At 34.1% G+C, this 18,447-nt stretch overlaps 1 protein-coding gene across 1 annotated transcript in view; it reads right to left on the bottom strand.

Moving 5' to 3' along the window:
- Window positions 1–16,233, bottom strand: part of LOC129218242 (uncharacterized) — a 75,306-nt gene extending 59,073 nt beyond the window's left edge. Inside the window, 1 exon segment of the mRNA XM_054852466.1 lies at window positions 15,951–16,233. The gene's annotated coding sequence lies outside the window, so the exon portion shown is untranslated.
- Window positions 16,234–18,447: the final 2,214 nt, after the last annotated feature.

An 18,447-nucleotide genomic window follows, 5' to 3' on the forward strand; every position in this document is an offset into this window, starting at 1 on the left:
TGTTAATTTCGAAAAACTGCCGGGAGAATGCCACCTAACTACTCCTTCCACTAACATTACCAAATATCAATCAAAATTGCATTTCTAAAGCAACAGGTTGGAACATTTAAGTGAAGCGTCCCTCATCCTCTCTCGTCAAAATCATTAAAGATAGTCTTAAATTTGATTTCCAGGGTTTCAGTCTGGAAAAATGTTTTTGGAGAGTGCTTCCGAAAATTCCTTTCCCTAACGTTACGAAGGGCGGCCCTAATTGCAATTTTAGAGCTTCAATTTCAGAATATTAGCTAATCCTAGATAGGTGGAGAAGAGATTCGGGAAATCTCCCTAACATTATCACAGATAGTGACAGTTTAAAACCTGGTTTTTAGAACTACTATTTTGAAAGCGTTTTGGGGGAGAGTCCTCGAACTCGTCCACTCTCTTTTACATAACAGAAGAGTATCTACAGTTGCTTTTTTGATATTTCAATTTCGAAAAAAATATCGGGGAGGGACCACCGAACTGCTCCAATCGAAGCCACCGAACCTTCCCAATTAATATCTAAAACTCTGTTTTTATAACTTCAATTTCAAAATTCCGATAAGGTTCAAATTTCTTACGTTTCATCCAAACCAGAAAAGTGAATCCACTCTGTATTTTTTCATCGTTTGAACAAAAAAAAAAAAAATCCCTAAACTTTGACTAAATGGCCATATTGTACATTTTGGGAGGTGATAGGTGGCAACAACATCCCAACAATATTTCGGTTCAAATGGCAGTAGTTAGCGTCAAAATTACGACACAATAGGTTTTGTCATGTTAATTATAAATACATCATTGAAACAAGTAAGAATAAAAGTGTTTGCGGTATTCCTGAACTAAATGTAGTAGATGAAGGGTATGAGTCTTATTTTAGCAAAAACAAGTAGAATATTTTTTAAATCACAATCTTTCAAAAGGTGAGATAAATGTTTGCAATTATGTTATATGGATGTATGTGGTCCATTACCTGAACCACCTAAAGGGGGAAGCATAGGCGGATTTAGGACTGAGTTCCTGGGGGGGCAGGGTTTTTTTTTTTCAGCAACATTTTAAATCCCCCCCCCAGATGTTTTGGTCTGTTTTCCTGTGATGCATAAGGCCATGCTTTATCTTTTTTTTTGTGTCGTTTTCATTAATGTGTTTTCATGCTGTCCTATTTGAATTGACCTTAAGAGAGGCGACTGGTATCAAGAGAGTGACGCAGGGCTCCCTTTTAAGTAGGACAGAGAATATTCCCTAATGGTAGGGGTCCGGGGGTTTGTCCCCTGGAGGAAATTTGTAAAATGGATATAAAATTCTGCATTTCAAAGCCTTATAAGGGTTAATTGGATAGAAAAAATCTCGGGGGAAAAAAAGACAAATATTTTTTTTTATTTTTAAGTTTTATGACTTAAATGTGCTTTGTGATGTAAGTTAATACTTTAAAAGAAATGCTATACAGATTTAGAAAATATGTAACATGAGAGTAGCATACTACGTATTAGAACAATTCATAATTTACACACTTGATAAGAAATAAAATTGAAGCACACTTTGCTTAGGAGTTTCAAAGACTTGTCTAATTATTTTCAAGGTTTGGTTGGATAGATTGGGTTTTTGGCATGAGCCCTAGTAGGTTATACTGCACCAATTCTTTTCAAGGATTTTAAAACATTTAATAATTTAAGGCACCTCATTTGCACTTTCCAGCCTCTGAAATTGAGTTCTTGATTACACAATTGTACAGTATTATTCAAACTTTGCAAAAAAAAAAAAAAAAAACTACTTTAAGTTTAAAAGAAAAAAAAAACTATAGAATTCTCTCATTACAACAACCTTGTTTTTAATTATAAGCAGTGCAGAAAACGAAATGAATAGAGGTAGTGTATCATTTTTTCCGGGCTAAACAGATTAACAATATGCAGTAGAAGCAAGATCAAAGCAATCAATACAAAAGAATTTCGAAAATACTGCATTTGGGATTAAATAAATAGCAAGGTATGAAACATGTGAGTCACAAAAATTTATTTCAAGTAATATGTTAAAAACTTAAGCACCATGATTTTTACACTTTTAAAGCAGGATGAGCTGAGCAAAGAGCTGAATTTGACATATGGCATTCCTCCCCCTACCATTTGTTAGAAATTTTAAAATTTCAGGTTTATAGCAACACATTTCTAAATATTCAAGGTTTTCAAGCACTTGAAAATGAAATTAATTTTTTCAAGCACTTTTCATTTTTTAAAGAACAAATCATGCAATTTTTTGCGAGTTACGGACCCACTTCAAAGAAATAGCCCGAAGCTATAGCTTGTTTATCTTATAGGCAAATCCGGCCCTATATGTAATTCACTCTTACCTGCAGATTTTTGTAATTTTCACGAAAATTCGTCAGTTTTTACGGTTAAAGGATTTTTACAATTTTACCAATCTGAACATGTGAATTCCAGAAGGTTCTTCAAAATCTTTTGTCTGTAAGCACACAAAATATCTCGTTTTTGAAGTCACGCAAATTGAAAATAAACATTCTGAGAAAGAAAACAAATCATAACGAGTAGATTGTTCTGTTAGAGCAAATGGGGAAGGGGGTTCCTTTTGTTTTAGGTTCTAATTTAATACTTGTCAATTATTATAAGTGTTGCAGCTGAATGCATAGCTCGTTTAGCCTATATTTTCATTTATATACTTGCCCAAATGGTTTTCAGTCCAAAATAGTGAAAATAGGCATATATTTAGCACCAAAATGACAGTTGTACTATTTGTATTCAATGTTCTTTTTTTTTTCTTTTCTCCCATCAGAAAAGGGCACTCGCTATTCTCTTCTTTTTCATTGAACTATTCAAAAAAGAAAAAAATGATTTTTTTTGTTTTAATATTTTGGAAGATGTGTTTTTACTATTTTAAGTCCTCCCAAAACAAGGGGGCATTGCCCCTATGCCCCCCCCTCCAATAAATCCAAATAATAATCCAAATATAATAATTCTCCTTTTTAAACTAGTCAAAAAAAAAAATGATTTTTTAAAATTTTTTTTTCGAAGATGTGTTAGTATATAAAGTCCTCCCAAAACTGGGGGGCATTGCCACCTCTGCCCCCCCATAAATCTGCCCATGGGGGGAAGTAGATATGTCTTATCTATTATAGCGACAGTTGGACTAAACCTCTAAAGGAAATGTTTCAAGCTTGAAGGCCTATGGATGAATCTTTTTTTAGTCACGTTAAGGGAAGTGTTTGCAGACTTTGCCAACAAAATTTCGACAATAAAGATAGAAAGGCAATATGTAGCTTTTTTATGGTATTGTAAGGGGAAGGAGATTCGGGAGCCTTTCATTCTAAAAACATATTTTAAAGCTCACTTAGGCAACGATAAATATAGATAGGTGTAGTTTCACACTAAAAAAGTTTGAAATTGAAACACCAAAATAAAATTTCATTCTATGTTTGTCCAAATAAGGGGTGAAGATTAAGTTAATTGGAAAAAAAAAGCTAGAAAATTTCCTCCAGAAATATTTGAAAATAGTGTAGGAAAAATGCAATTTTATGTAATCTTTGTTTTTGATGATATTTTAGGGGGAAGCAGGGGCTCACTCAACAAAATTTTCTTAAAATCAGTTTTAAGCTCTTTGTAAAAGTATTGCAGTATTTAAAATCTGCGAAAATTTGGTTTTATCCAATGTGAGTTCTGACCTCATTGGGGTGGGGGGGGGGGGTTATAGCCCTGTTAGCCTGAGAAAGCAGTAAAATATATGACTGCGTTAATTTAAACTGATAACTTCAGGTTAAAAAACCTTGATAGCATCAGGACAAAGCTATTTCCTCCAGGCCTTCCCATTCTATTGCAAATCACATTGTAATCTGATGTAAGTTTTGAACGAATGGAAGAAGGAGCTACAGTTCCTTTAGCCCCCCCCCCTCAAACTCACCATTAATTCACGACAGTGTATATATTTAAATATAATGCATACAGTGCCGATCCTAGGGTGTCGGCCGCCCATGTGCAAAGACCTAATGTGCCGCCCCTCAAGAGTAATTTGCATATTTTGACTAATCTTTAACGTCTATATAAATCTTTCTTTAAATTTCTATGCCAAGTTCGAATTTAAAACGGGGGGGGGGGGGGGGGCAAAAGAATGATCTTATAAAAAGGAAGAAATTTTTTGCAATAAGAAACTCCTTAGGTACAATTTATATCTTTGAAGAAAGTAATAGATACCAAAATTTACTAGTCGTAAAAACGCATTTTATAGTCTTTCTTCGGTGACATCAGAGAAGGGACGGAGGAAGGGGAAGCATGGGGCAGGTGTCAGGGTTCAGGAGAGGAGGATTGCTCCAAGAAAATTATCGAAATTGGCGTATGAAAAACATTTTTAGTTAATCTTTAGTTGTGTTTGGTTGCAAGGACAAAAGAGTAAAGTATATTCAAGGCGCATGGAGAAATTTTCAAAATTGACGTCAAATATCGCAATTTTAGGAACTTTTTCGGGACTTTAGGTGAAAGTAATGTTGCAGTTCTTTCCTGAAATTCTTTCAAAATTGAAATCAATTTGAAGCTATTTTTTAAGACTGTAGCTTAGGAAAGAACGGCGTTTTTCCCGAAAAATCTGCGAAACTGAAACTTCAAACTCGCAATTTTGGGTTACCTTTGTTGACGTTGCAAGAGGGAAGGAATTTAAGTTTAAAACACAAATTTAGGCCGCCTTTGGTGACGGTAGGGGATCTGGTGGCTATCCTCCGGTAATTTCTCAGCACTATTTTTCAAAAACCCATTTTTGGCTAGATTTGAAAACAATAGGGGAAACGTGAAAATATTCTGAACCAAAATATTTTTCGGAACTGAAATCCATTATAGGCTATTTTTGAGAAGGAAGGATTTTGGGGCTCTTAAGTGGATATTTCTAAAATCGCAATTTTATATTATCTTTGGTGACGTTAACAAAACTGGGAAGCTTCTACGGATCTTTCGGATATTTTTCAACAACCTGAAAAATATAACTATAGACTTTTGTCTACCTCACCTAGACGATTGATGGATATACCCTAGCGCCGTAAAAAGTTACACAAGCCTTGCAGTTCTAACCCGGAATTCTTTAGAAATATAAGTCCCAAAATCGTATTTTAAGCATTGTTTGATAACGATGGGACTAAGAGCGGGCGGGGGTTCATTTTGCTCTCACAAACTGTGTTTGTGAAACTGAAATCAATTTCACACTAATTTAGGCAAGAAACTGTGGCTCCACGGTACAGTGGGGTATTCTGGGTCTTTCCACAAAAGTTCTTGAAACTGATGTTTGAAAAACGCAATTTTAGTTTGTTTTGCAATACGTTAAGTGAGAGGGGGTGGAAATAGGGGCTTGGTAGTAATGTTTGCGAATGGATTTCGGGGTCCTCCACTGCAAAAATTTCGAAAATTGACAAAGCAATTTTATATGACGTTTGATAATAGGAAGGGCTGTCGTCTGAAAACACATTTTGGATTTTGGAGCCAACATTTTTAGGCTATGTTTAAACAAGTTAAGGTGGAAGAGGTAAATCAGAGACTTTATTGGGTCCTTAAGATCGATGGTTCAACCAGCGAAGTTTCCCGAAAGTAAAGTCTTAGAAGCGCAATTTTGAGACTTCTTTAGTTTCGTCAAGGAGATCATGCCATCCTTTTGGATCTTCGTTTTAGAGCTACATTTAAATTTTCTTCTGGGGGCAAGGGCCCTGTCCTCCTACCTGATCTGAAATCGGGCAGTTCATTCAAGATTTTAATCAGAAAAATTGTCATAAAGGGGGAAAAGTACAACATTTTAGTGCATCATTCATATATGTAACTCTCAAGGGAGTTGCAATTTTCCACTTTCACTCCACGTATCCACGATTGTTAAACACAGAGTTTGTTCAGGCACATAGCTAGAACTTTGTTGGGGTTGGACCCCCAAGTCCTTGCAATCTTGGACCCCCAAGATTGGACCCCCAAGATTGCACGAACTTCAAAAGAGGAGGCATGCTAAAGCAGAATTAGTAGCTCAAATTTACGTTAAAAAAATAAATCCAATTAAAACTGGTTATGAAAATATGATAATTAACTAAAATTAATAAAATAATTGAAATTGATAGAGCAATTAGTTAGAATTAGATAACAAAAATATCGTCAGTTTATAAATTTAACATTAAACTAAAAGTTATCCCATACTAAGTTTACAAACATGGATAGAAAAATTCCATCACATAAGCTTCCTCTGTTTTGATGCTTTGAAAATGAGTGATAATTCATATTAATAAAAGAAAATTGGAAAACGAAAACTGTTCTCGAGATTACTTGGAAAATGCAGGTGATAATTTAATAAAATATTAAAGCTATGTAATCTATTTCATTAAAATATGTACAAGTCATTTTATTTGAAAAAATAAAGAAATCTACATCTATCGAGTCGAATGTATAACTGTATGAAAGCTATATAACATAATTCTGCCACCCTGTTCGATTTGAACAAGATTTCTGGCAAAATTCAGTCACCCTCTCGATGAAAATATTAGCAAGGTTTTATTTAAAAAACTTGAACTACTAGTTCTTTATTTAATTACATTTATAACATTCTCTTGGTAATACGAAATTAAAGGAAATTTCTAACTTTATTTGTTTTCTAATTATCATTTCTAACCATCATTTAAACGCTTGAACTAACTATTAACTCTTTGAGGGACGGAGACTTCCTTTGAAGCAATTTTTTTTTTAAAGGAGTATTGCCTTTTTTTTTTAAGTTATTTTTTTGCAACGAATTGGTAAAATAAGTGATCTTAGGATCCATTATGGTATTTTTTTTTCTTTCTAATGGGGCTTCGCTTGAGACTTTAGCCCTTTCGGACCTAGTGCAAACCACCGATAGAGCATCTAGTCTTTCATATGCTACCATTAAGGCGCGGATGTGACTGGCACAGGAAATTGTGACGCTGAATTTCCACCATATGGAGACATTTGAGCTCTCTGCGATGCGAAACTGCACTAGGGGTTTAATTTTGTCAAGCCAAATGAATACCCGAGAGATCTTTTACCTGGCGAGTAATACAAATACAAAAGTGACGACCAGCAACAGGCTCTGGGCCCAGCTAGACTGGTCCTAGTCAATTTACAATCCCCAGTGAAGATCAATGGCCCTCTTAAAACTATCTACCCCCTTGCTCATTACCACCTCTTCCGGTAAACTGTTCCAAAGTTCCACTACCCAGCTATAATAATAATTTTTCCTAATATTCATGTTAGCCTGAGATTTAAATAGCTTAAAACAATGACCCCCTGTCCTGTTTTCAGTGCTAAACTTTAGCCCCGTAACATCTTTCATTTTAATAAATTTAAACAACTGAATCTTGTCCCCTCGGTCTCTTCTTTGCTCAAGACTGTACATTTTTAGCCTTCTAAGCCTGGAATCATAGTCTAAGTGAGAAAGTCCATCTATTAGCCTTGTAGCTCGCCTTTGAACCCTTTCCAATACATTAATGTCTTTCTTAAGATATAGAGACCAAAACTGAACAGCATACTCCAAATGAGGTCTTACCAAACTTTTTAATAAAAGTCTTTTTAAATATATAAAATATGTCTTCATTGTTTAGGTCTATAAAAGCTTGTGGGGGGGGGGGGAAACATTAGTGGCCGGCCTCGGTGCTAATTTTAGACGGCACCATTTCATGCTTCAGAAGGGGGCCTTTCCCCTCCCCTGTATCCATGCCTGATTACCGGTTCTGTCACAAACTTTGCAACCAAATGAAGCATGTGTGTTAAGAGTAGATATTAATGGTCAATGAACCAACACGATGTTCCCTAACACTATTTTTCGTAAATTATGCTTTGTTGTCGGGAAATCGGCACATGCTTTGACAATTGAACATTTAAAAATCAGCATTTTTATTCACCTTATTATAAGTTATCTTGTGAGAAATTCTTGAGGATTTTTGCTTGATTATAAGAACTATATGATGCGGTCTGCGGCCGCCCCTTGCTTTGGCTGCCCTTGTATGGCGCACATTCTGCACACCTGCTAGGATCGGCCCTGAATGAGTATTTAAATTTGAAATCCCGGTTTTGTTTCGAAGTACTTCTGACCTCATGGAGGGAGGGGGCCTATAGGCCCTTTAAATATAAGTTAAACATATATGGCTTGTTTAATTTGAAAATTATAATGAAACTGTCCTCCAAGAACTGTCCATATATTGTAGTTATATTTAAATGTAATAAAATAATAATAAATGCATTGTATATTTAAATTTGTAAATGTACTGTAGTATTAAAAACATCAGAAATTTCAATTCTATCTATTGTAAGTTCGGACCTCAAGGGGGGGGGGGAGGGCAATTGGGCAATAGTCGCCTTAGACCCCTCCCCCTTGGATTTGCCACAGCTATTGTGTGTTTGCAGAATTATACTTCAGCAACTAGTCTGTTTTAAGACTTCTATTTGGGGACTAGTTCAATAGACCTCTGGTTGCAGTGCTTGGTTCGGCTGAACCTCCCTTTCTTACATTTCAACATTAATGTTAAAAAAAAAATAGGATTAAAACGGCCGCAACCCTGGACAGGTGACGTTACACCGGAGAAATACTGATACATCGGTTAAGGGAAACATTCTAAACCGGTTTAACGATGTAGCACCGTAGGGGATAAAATTTTTACACGTGCGAAACAGGCGACCTGGTACGTCTTTGGACAGTTTTCCGGACATGGTTTTTATATTTTTAATGTTTTGTTGACGAATGGATAGGCTTTTTTATCAGGCTGAACAACGGACAGGATATGTTTACTTGGATTTCAAGGTAAGACAATTTTGTTATTGGCAGGTACTGTCCCGTGGAAGGCTAATTATCGGAACTTGTTTTCCTAATTAGTCGAGGCGAAACCCCCTGCTTTTAGTTTTAGGTTTGAGCTCTAGTTTATTGTTTTTAGCTTAGCAAGTGGTGCGTTTGCCCATTGTTACTCTATATTACATGTACTGGAGCTTAAGCATTCTCGTCTAGTTTATAGTTAAAATTTTGGTCTTTTGACCATAATTAATGAATCCTCCACGGCTGATGAGCTCTGGATTCACTCTTTTTCTATTCCTACTTAATAGCTGTTTGCATTTTTCCTTTTTATCATCATTTGTTATTTATAATTTGTTTAATATTTGTAATTCTGTTTGCTTAATTTTATATTTACTTGGCTTTTTAGTTTTGCTGCGATGCGCATCTATGGGCTCTTGGTGTGGTCTTTTCAATATTTTTCACTTTTATTATTATTATATATATATATATATATATATATATATATATATATATATATATATGGGTCATTCCATGCGAAATGAGCAAATCAGCTGTGGCTGACATGTCACAGATTTCAATGAAAATTTTTATTTAGGTAAACCATGCATATCTATGAGGAAATGCAAAGTATGGAAGTTAAAAAACTGTTTGTTGCTTTGTTATTGACATTAGAAGTTGATGCTTACACTAAGCCTTAATTTTCGGATTTCATTGCTGCCAGTTTGTGACTCAATAACTCCATAAGTTATAAACGTACACTTAAAAAATAAATATTTCCGCATTCTATAAACAAATCTCTATTGGGGAAAAAGCAAAGTAAAATTTATTCGGATCTTTTTTTAAATCTGAGATATTAACAAATATTGAAATTTTGCCAATTTACTTCAGATTACAAATCACTCTTCTAACTCTTAATGAAAATATAAGAGTAAAAATGATTCAGGTTGAAAAACTATCTATAACTAACTATCTGCTCTAATTTAGTTATTGTTTATGAATTTCTTGATGACGAAATCGCACTTTAAAAAATCGAAAATTTCATTTTTTCCTCTATTTCAGATGTTTTTTTGAAGATGAGGGAATGCTCTAAATTTACTCAAGTTTTTTTATGTAATATATTGAAGTGTCTCTTAGATGCTATTAAATTTTAATCATTGGTATCAACGTATTTTTGTTACTAGAGTAATTTGAACTTAGGCAAAATTTCATTAGTTCTTTTTGTTGTAAGTTTAGCAAAATTAACCATTTCTTTCGTGTTTCATTTCTTCAAAAGCAAGTTTATGAAGCATTTGCTAAAATGTACATTTTTTTTAAATCGAAATAAATGTTAGATATACTTGCTTTTGCATCATTGAGTCGTTTATCTCATAATTTCACCTAAGATTCAATCCATACAGCAAAATTGCTCAATTTCAAAGCCCTGTATCTTTTTTACAAACTAAATACAAAAAACAATATCAGTGTTCGCGCTCAACTATCCGTAACTTGGGTCCCAAGGACCCATTAATGAAATAGATTTGGGTCCTTTGGCGGAAAAAATGAGTCCCTTAAATTTTAAACAGAAAATCTTAGCACATAATTGAATAATATACAACTATTTATACTTAGGGAAAAGAAACTATCCACATAGTTATTTGAAAAAGGTATGAAATAAACTAAATTGGTTAATTTTGCCCTTTTTTTCTGTGATTATCATATGTTCAAATAATACACTTGCAAAAGATTTAGTTATTTGAGAAACTATTTAGTCAGTTATAATGAGGTAAACTCAAAATTTACTTTAAAGTTGGATTTTACCATGAGATAAAAAATAAATGCCTTTGATTGATCAAGCAGAAAGCACTCCCTTAACCTTTGCTTTCATCAACATTTTTCTAGGTGAAAAAAAGCAACTTGCCCCCCCCCCCCCCCCCTCCATCAATTATCAATGGCAATTTCATAGAAATAGAAAAAAATCGCAAGCGAATTAACACAACGCAAAAATCGCGATCGCAAAAACGAAACATTTTCTCACATGGGTATGAAAATTGCTCATTTGCAATCTTAAATTAGAAAATTTGACTTCATTGTGACTCTTTTAAAATATCTGTGTTGGCTTTAGTGCTACTTTTAAAATTTCGCCATTTTCAAAATGGCGCGATCGATTAATACGTGACTTTTGCAAGTCCAAATAAAAATAGCCCCTCAGAAATAGGTGAATTACTAGCAAATGAACAAGGTTAAAGTGCTTTTGTATAAAATTCATATTCATAAGTAATTTAACAAGAAAAATGTTAAGTTCGGAACTTTGTGTTTTGCGCGATCGGGAAAATGTTCGCCATTTTTTTTTCACCCATCCTTTTATTGAGGATGCAAGATAATAATTTTCAAAAGTAATTCTGGTTAGGTGAATGCAAAATAGATAAGCTTTTACTACTCAGTTGTCCTGTATCAATCCTGAAGATTGCATTGAAACCACTCTTACTTTTGATCTTTATTGTTGTTTTCAGGAATTTCCCCGAGATAAAAGTTGAGGGAGAACTTATTCTTAGAATAGAGTACACTGGGCTATTTATGAACTTGCAATATTTTGCTCCTTGAGCTCTGCCCAGGAGGTCACTGTAAGCTCCAGTCTTATCACTAAAATTCCATTGACTGGTCAACAGTAGGGGTGTGTTCGAATAGCTGATACAGAGATAGGGTCATTTTAATCCTTTTCTGTTGATTCTCCTGGTCATTGAAGCTTAAAAGCATTCACTCGATAGATCTTCAGCATTTTCCACAATTTTTTTTCTGGTTTTTATCTTTTGGGTGTTCTGGGTCCCTAGGACCCGAATTTTCGCGGAAGTTGCGTCCCTTTCCCGCGAATTTGCGTAAAAAACCCGCTATAGCGCGTAAACGCGAACCCTGCAATATATATAACATGCATAGTACTTGAATGGAATATTCAATTGGCTACGAAATTTTATTTTTAATTCCATCCCCTTTTGGTTTACAGGGGTCTAAAAATGTTATTTTTCCGATTTTTGAGGGGCTGTAATCTATAAAAGGTGCATAAACACACAGCAACAGTTACATATTCTTTTTAGCATGGTTCCAGTGATTAGTTTTTGCCGTATTTCATTTTGTGTTTCCGTCTCCTACACGAGTTATCTCCCTTTGAAATTAGTAAAATTTTTACATTAGACCCTGAACTTTAACCTGTTCCCGTTATTTTAATTATTAACTTATAGCTACGTAACTCAGCATGTAAGACTATCAATTTATGCACTTTAACATCAAAGCATTAAAGTAATTGTCATAAATGTAATTCAAATAGATTTCGGCCAAAATGCAAAGATCTAAAAGTACCATTTTTGACTACGACAAATCACTTTTGATGACCTCTAAAAAGTCGAAAATCCAGTTGAGAGAAAAAATAAAAGTGGTTTTAAACATTTTTCATATCCAGCTTTTAAGGATATGAATTTTAAAAAAATTAAAAATGGTTGAGCACACAAATCCATCGAACCTGTATGGATTGACCCATAAAACACAAAGAAAATGCTATTTTTCTGAATTTTATTTTACGTTTGGAAATCAAAAACCAATTTCGAGTTTCTTCAAGCAAATAGTAGAATCACAGCTCTATATTCTTGTAAAAATTTGAAGTTGTCTGAATTTTCCCTCATTTGAATTTTTGTGTGTATGTGAAGGGGAAAATCATCATTTTACAAAATGGCACTAAGTTTAAAACTGATTTTGAAGACAAAGGAGCTAAAATACAACTTTAAAAGTAAGGTATTTCTTTTATGATACTTTAGCACATTATTGGGTATTAATTTCATCAAAGCTAATGCATTCCTTAAAGATTGAGATTAAAAAATAAAATGCTTAATTATGAGAAAATTGAAATATTTTCAGTTTTTGAAACTCGACTAAAAGTTAACTATAATAACTTTGAAAATTTTACTGACATCAGATTAATATAACCCTACTCCATAGATTGCAACAACATATAACTTTTATGTTTTCATTAAATAGTTAATGAGATACAAGCCTTCAATAATGCAACATTGAGGATTTATGAGAATGCTGTTCAATTCGACCAATTTTCAATTGCATGTAACTATTCAAATAAAAAATTTTAAGCAAAAATATTTTAGATATTTTTATATAGGCATAAAAGGAACCTGTATACCAAATTTCATAAAAATCTGTTACCATGCGGCCACCACTTTTTTTGCCAATGTTTTTTTTTTTTTGGTGGTGGGGGTGTGATCGCTTCCTTTTTTTTGGGGGGGGGGACACATTCACCCTTAGTTTTATTTACCCATGTTTTGTAGCATTTTTAAAAATTAATTTTATGTTTAGTTTGTTCTTTAACTTTTGTTGTTTTTTCCACTAGTACTTACATGATCTTTACTAAATTGCTATGTTGGGCCTTTTTTGGTTAAAGATTTTTTAGATTGTATTCGTGTTTCAATAAAAATTGAATTAATTTCTCTTTTGAATGGCTTATACAGATTTAACTTAAATATGCTTGTTAATTTTATACACAGAACTGGTTACATCAACCGATTCCGATCCGCCAATATCAACTAATTCTGATCCGCCGGTCGAAATGCGATCCGAAAACTACTGGAAACGACAGTCCGTTTTGGAAAATCATAGGCAATTTTTTACTTTAACTTTTTGATCGCCAGAAAAAAAAGTCTTTGTTCAGTAGAAATATTTTTCTAAACAATAGGGACCGAACCCCATTCGGATAATTAGAACCAGAAAATGTTCTATTTAAAAAAATAATTGAGTGTATGTGATGTTACCGAGTTGTAAAATATTTTATTGAAAATGAAATAATAAAGTAAAATTGCAAAATTAAGGAATAATTATTTGAAAATGTGGGACTGATATTACACCAAAAAAATTATAATTTAAAAATGAATAAATAGAAAAATGAAATAAAAATGAATTATAAAAAAAATTGTAAACAAATTTTCAGAACTCGAAATTCAAAAAATCCACCCTGGAATCTGAAGTAACGGGGGACATTCCACTTCTAGAAATTGAACCTTATTTCAAACCCCGTTATATATACATTTAATTAAAAGTAACTTGCCTTTGTATTGTGATTGTCAATTTAGCAGTGCATCCTGTATGCTTCCCCAGAAACTATTCTGTCTGTCATGCACACAGCGATAGCTGATTTTGTATTTATTAAATCTCCCTGATTTCGGATATGTTGTTGCAACACGCCAAGCACTTTTTGTATCTTCACTGTGTTGCTGTAACCAGTTCTGTGTATAAAATTAACAAGCATATTTAAGTTAAATCTGTATAAGCCAATCAAAAGAGAAGTTAATTCAATTTTTATTAAAACACAAATACAATCTAAAAAATCTTTAACCAAAAAAGGCCCAACATAGCAATTAAGTAAAGAACATGTAAGTACTGGTGGAAAAAAACAAAACTTAAAGAACAAACTAAACAGAAAATTTTAAAAAATGCTACAAAACATGGGTAAAGGATGAATGTGTCCCCCCCCCCCAAAAGGAAACGATCACACCCCCCCACCACAAAAAAAAAATCATTGGCATATATATATATATATGTATGTGTGTCTTTGTTTTTCAAAAAAAAAAAATAAATAAATAAATATATAAATAAATAAAAAACTAGAAAGCCTATTGGAGTACTTTTGTAAAAGAGCTGCTCTGACTTACATTTCACACTATATACATGTACTCCCCCCCCCCCCCCGAATACTGCATATAATGTTATCCAATTGATATAGTTGTATCAATTAGACCGTTGATTTAAGTATTAATTACAACGTTAAACCTTTAGGCACATGAATTTTCATTTTTTTTTAATTCCAATAATTTAAATCGGCTGTTCTGTCCCTTTAATAACATTTTTTTTTTCGGGATAATCCGCAATTTAAGAAAAAAAAAATTTTAAACTTACATTTACAGCATTTTCATCAGTGATTTCTTTTACTCTGTAAGTTAAATTTTCGTTTTGATCGTTTGTAACATTAATATTTGAATGAGTAAAGCCGGATGATAGGCTATCCATGGTTAAAACTTTAAAAGACACAAGACATTTTTAAAAAGAAAGCAAAAAAATCATGAAAAAGTGGTGGCGCCATCTATCGAGCATGGAAGAAACCAAGCCATAGCGTGGATTACAGAATTACCGCTTGGGAATGGTCAATATGCCCCCCCCCCCCAAAAAAAAAACATTTTGGGAGGTCATAGTGACCTCCGGTGACTACCCATCGGGACGACATTGTGCGGTGGGAGCGCAATTTCTCAAGTTCGTCAGACCCCCTAGGTACGCTACTGAGTGCATCCAATGAAAATCAGAGAGGATTGAGTGGGGACCTTGTCTGAATGTGGGGCACTCACTTGGAATGACACCCTAAAGAGTCTGTTCCATTAATTAAGAGCATATTAAAAGAGTTATTGTCGACTAATTCCTCTCGGTCCATGAGCACAAAAGTCTTCAAGAAATCGTACAACAAGAGAGGATTGGAATAGATGTCCTTTTTATCAAGTCCTGTACAGTACAAAAGATGATCCGGAGATGCTAGCATTAATTTGCATTTAGTACAAATCTCAATTTCACTGAACTAAGTGAAAGGAAAGGTACTTGATGTGCCCACTTGCAAGCCTACTAATTGCTGTTAGGACGGCTCATTCCATCCGCCTTAATGGAAAGGGCACCACCTGTTATTTAAAGTGTGAAGAAGATAAGGTATCTCGTTTTACCAAGTTATTTTTTCCAGGACTACACAATTGTATACATGATTCGAAACTCAGGACTTTTACACTTCAAAGGATAGGTAATGAACTGGAACCAAAAACATCTTTTGCAACGAAAAATAAAAATAGTCTTAACAATGAAGATAGTTTCACAATAGTCCTCCTCTATGCCAGCGACGTCTATGATTAAAATGACTTTAAAGATGACATTGAACAGGGTTAAATTTTTATCAAACGAAGTGCGGGCACCTTATAGCTTGAGAACTAAAGCAGGTCATATATGCACACAAATTCATATAAAATTTAAAATACGTGCATACGTCAAGTCAATAAGCAAATTTGGCGCTGAAAGAAAAGAAACCACTGGAAAACGTTTCTGCAGCAAATTATGATAAACAATATGGTTCACAAAAAAAGTAACAAGAATATAAAAACAAATGTTGAATAACATACCTTTTTATCACATGCACTTAGGAATCCACAACAAATTCAACAAGAAAAATTCAGTCAAAGGTAGAACACGAAGCATTGAACGTTGTTCAGGTTAGGAATTTGGCGTAGCTTAAATGCATAGACTAATAATAAGAGTAGACCGAGCTATGGCAACCCTTTTGCTGCTCATAAACCAAACCATGTGACTGGTGGATATCCTAGCAACAGCGGGCGTTAATCATAGCAGACGATCAACGCCAGCGCGAAATAAAATAAATAGAATTGATGGAACACGGAAGAATGATCTTTTATGGAGTAGGATTTTTAAATTTGTTATTCTAAGTTGTAAATATTTTGTTAATATAGTGAGTTTTTCGTTTAGATAGTATTGTGCATTTTCTTTAGTCAATTTCAATAACTCTCTAAGCAATAAAAGATGCAAGCGACCAAGAAGAATCAGCAAACGGTAAGATTTTTACCTACAGTTTCAATTTATGATACCGATTAGTACATTTTTGCGTTAACGCAAAACGTTTACGCCATTTCGTTCACGCCAACGCTGACAGCTCCAAATGAAATAAAAGTTACCGAAAACTGATCAAAAACTATTACTAATGTCAAAATAATGCATAACTAAAAGAAAAACAGTTCAATCTCTGCACCTGGAAGTTTTTTTTAATGAAAACACATTGTCTTAAAATACATGTCGAGTGCCAAACTATAGATAATGCTGCCATCTAGCAACCATGCTGCCAAAGTCTTCGCCAAGCCCTTCCACTAGTCACATGATACATCTATGAACCAATTTTCTTTATCAGCAAGAATGAGAAAGCTCGGTCTACTCTTATTATTAGTCTATGCTTAAATGTTAACAAACTAAGCGGGCATAGCGCTATTCATGGAGATATAATGGCTTATAGAGTCCATGCCCCTAAATGCGATTGGATAGATTCATGTGACGTCATTAAGCCACGTGATCTTTCACTGTGACGTCACCCTCAAAAAATGTATGTAAGTCATGTAAGTAAAAAAAGGAAATAAAACAGTCGAACATTGCATTCCCAAAGGTTAAAAAAAACATTTTTACCTGATGAAACCCTAAAATTTAAACCCCTAAATTTACCTCTAAAAATTTTATCCCCCTAAAAAGGAAGTGGTTAAAATGCCTTCTCGCCAAGCACCGAATTTGAACTGAAGGTTGGTAATTTGGCGTGATTTCGGTCGAAGGTTCGAAATATTGTAGGTTTTCTGTATGAAACGAAGCACGTTGTTGCATTCTGGCATGTGTGCATAAAAATGTACATTTTGTAGGGCTGCGCCTATTGACACGGAAAGCCCGTTGCAGTAAGTAACCAAAATAAGCTATTGTCACGGGCGACGGAAGTGTGAACAAGCGTCTAGGGGCAGGACAAATCCTTAATGTTAAAAACTTAGCCATTTCTCGACTTCAGCGGGCAGGGAAAATCTACCAGTGAGCTCTATAAAATGGAGAAAACCTACAATAGTGGAAACTTGAGCTCGCTTGGCGGGAGAACGGGGTAGAGCGGAAGACTAGATTTGTAAGATTATCGCTGTTTCGCTGGCGTTACGATTTTTGCTGATGCACTGGAGGGCGTGTTAACGAGGATGCGATCGCTGATCTCATTGGATGCAACCAGTTATGTAATAGCTGCGCTTTTTGGGAAGACTGGCAGTTTTGCTTTTCTCTTGAAAGGAAATAATTGATGCAAATGAAACTTAAATGAAGTATTGTTGCGTTGTGTACCGTATCCTGTTGTAAAACCATAAAGGGTGGACTTGACACTTTTACGTGAAATATATTACAGTAGTTAGTAGTACAAGAACTTATATTAAATTAAAAAAATAAAATAATCGCGACCTCGATTGCCTTGCTCATTTTCAGATGAATCTCGCGGGAAAAAGCGCGCATTAAATTCAAATTTTTTTATAAGAAATGAAAAAACAAGCAAAAAAGAAAGATAATCACAACTACTGAGTTTTGCTAGTCGTAAAAGCAGAATCATGAGAGAAAATTGAAAATCTCTTACTAAAACCAATTACAAGTGTTTTGTTTGTTAACTCAAAAGAATTGACAGTAGATAAGAATTTTAAATGATTAAGCTTTCTACTATTGTGTGCCAATAATGAAATCGTTACCAATTGCGTAAATAAAGGTTTAGAATTGTTCTTGAAACTTACTTGAAAAAAAAGGTTATTTATAACTTCAGTTCAATATGAATCTAAAGTCCCAAACGAATGCTTTCATAAGCAGGAAAAATGTGTTCTTTCGATTGCTATCAACGGGTCAGTCCAAACACATTAAATAATAATTTTTTTTTTTTTTTTTTTGAGCAATCACGAATTGCGTACTATTCTCACTTTCCCAAGTTTGATGTTGCTCTGATTTTTCAGATTTCCATGACAATGGTTGTTTTTAGTACTTATTTAGGAGGGAAAATTTCGCCTTCATAGTTACAAACCATGTGCGGTTTGATTTTATTTATATTTTTTTCAGGGC

This window comes from Uloborus diversus, chromosome 3 (assembly GCF_026930045.1).
Source record: "Uloborus diversus isolate 005 chromosome 3, Udiv.v.3.1, whole genome shotgun sequence".
Taxonomy (NCBI): Eukaryota; Metazoa; Arthropoda; class Arachnida; order Araneae; family Uloboridae; genus Uloborus; species Uloborus diversus.